Source organism: Austrofundulus limnaeus, unplaced genomic scaffold (genome assembly GCF_001266775.1).
Source record: "Austrofundulus limnaeus strain Quisiro unplaced genomic scaffold, Austrofundulus_limnaeus-1.0 Scaffold265, whole genome shotgun sequence".
Taxonomy (NCBI): Eukaryota; Metazoa; Chordata; class Actinopteri; order Cyprinodontiformes; family Rivulidae; genus Austrofundulus; species Austrofundulus limnaeus.
In genome coordinates, this window is record NW_013952667.1 from 400,913 (window position 1) to 403,439 (window position 2,527).

Here is a 2,527-nt window from a genome sequence, read left to right on the forward strand (position 1 = left end):
TCGGCCTCTGACCCTCAGCCAGCGCGGACCTGTTTTTCCTCATCAGTTATTGCATTTACAGACACGAGCGCTCCATTAATTCTTAATATGCCGTAAGTTCCTGATCGGATGCAAAGGAAGTCAAATAACCTGACTGAGGGTAAACGCTTCATTCTTGTAGGAAATGTGTGTTTCAGTGGATCGGTTTGAAAGAAAAGAAAGGAAGGGCCTACATGATGGTGTGGCTCTGTGGAGCTCAATTTGGTCCATAAAGTAAATATGAAACTAGAAAAAAATATTTGAAATTGAAAGAAAAACCTGGAATTTGACAAGTAGTTTTGAACGAACCTAATTTATTTATTTCAGTTGCAGTTTTTTTTTCCAAAAATTATTTTTTTTTAACAAACCATGGCCCTAATTTAGCTCCATAACGACATGAGTTTTAAATCAGTCTTTCTCGTTCTGTAACCAGAGACAGACAGACACAGCAGGTCACTGAGGTGTTAATGTGTCTGCTCATTATGGATTTAATCTAGACCACTGAAATAATCTGTTCTACATGTGAAAAATTAGTGCAGAAAGAAGGGCGGCGATAAAGAGAGAAACGAAGCTCCCTTCTGTTTTCTGTCTTGTCAACACACCATGGTGTTGCGGGAATCCTTAAACTCTCACTGGCTCTGGCATTTTGCTTTCTGTTCCAGCCACTAATTGTCTCCAGATTTAGAAGACAAATCAACTTYTCCAAATGCCTTGTGGCAAACGCACAAGCACAGCAATGGTGCAACTGTTATGCTTATAGACTTTAAAACTCTGCTTTCTGTTTTCAGCTCAGACACTAAAAAAAGAACGGTTACAGAAATAACAAATTGGGCACCCATTTGCTCTGCTTTGTGCAAAGGRAAAAAAAGGTGCTTATATAACCCACCCCCACCCCAAAAAGTTGTTTATAAAGTCTTCCCTGAAAAAGATGGCAGCTATTTTAGCCATGCTGGTGCCTTTCCAGATGTAGCGACTTGTGCCATATAGGCACTGATGCACCCCTACACCATCAGAGAAGCAGGCTTTAAAACTGTTTGACCAGAGACCCTGAGGCCAACTATAGACCTATATCTAATCTCCCATTCATCTCAAAAATTCTTGAGAAATTAGTTGCAAATCAGCTACGTGACCATSTGGATAGAAATAATCTAAATGAAGAGTTAGAGTTTCAGTCAGGGTTTAGAGCTCATCATAGCACAGAAACAGCACTGGTAAAAGTTACTAATGATATTCTCATGGCCTCAGACAGTGGACATGTATCCATTCTTGTCCTGTTTGATCTCAGTGCTGCATTTGATACAATTGATAGCAATATTTTATTACGTAGACTTGAACTTGATATTGGGATTAYAGGAACWGCTCTAAAATGGTTTGAGTCTTATTTAACTGATAGATTTCAGTTTGTTAATGTTAGTAATGAATATTCTTCTTACACCAGAGTTAGTCATGGAGTTCCTCATGGTTCAGTTCTTGGACCAATCCTCTACTTTGTATACTTCCTTTAGGTAAAGTTATCAAACAGCATGGGATAAATTTCCATTGTTACACTGATGATACTCCGTTATATTTATCCATGAAACCTGATTAATCTAACCAGTTAATTAAACTACAAGCATGTCTTACAGACATAAAAATATGGATGACTCTTAACTTTCTGCTTCTAAACTCAGATAAGACAGAGGTTATGGTTCTTGGACCTGAACATCTCAGGGATCAACTTTGTAGCCTTTCACCTCCTCTGGATGGCATTAATCTGGCCTCCAGTTCTAATGTAAAGAAACTTGGTGTTATTTTTGATCAGGACATGTTTTTTAACCYCCACATTAAAATTTTTTACCAGGACCGCCTTCTTCTACCTGTGTAATATCACTAAAATTGGAAACATTTTGTCCAAAAATGATGCAGAAAAAATTATTCATGCATTTATCACATCTTGACTGGATTACTGTAATTCTTTATTATCTGGGCATCCAAAAAACTCTTTAAGAAGTCTTCAGTTAATCCAAAAYGCTGCTGCYAGAGTTTTAATGAGAGTTAGAAGAAGAKATCATATTTCTCCAGTTTTAGCTTCTCTCCACWGGCTCCCTGTTAAATTTAGAATAGAATTTAAAATATTACTCCTAACATGCAAAGCTCTTAACAACCAAGCTCTATCTTATATTAAACATCTTATTGTTCCATACTTTCCTAACAGAGCACTTYGCTCTCAGACTGCAGGTTTATTTGTGGTTCCCAGAGAGAGAATGGGAGGCAGAGATTTCAGTTATCAAGCTCCTCTCTTGCAGAAACAAATTCCAGTTTCTGTCCGTGAAGCTGACACTCTGTCTACTTTTAAGATTAGACTGAAGACTTTCCTTTTTCATAAATCCTGTAGTTAGACTTAGGTTTCCTGAGTTATTCCTTAGTTCTGCTGATATAGACTTAGACTGCTGGAGCACAAACTGAGCACAATTCCTCACTCTGCTGTTGTCTTTAGTCTCTCTCCTCTACATCCATCCATCCATCCATC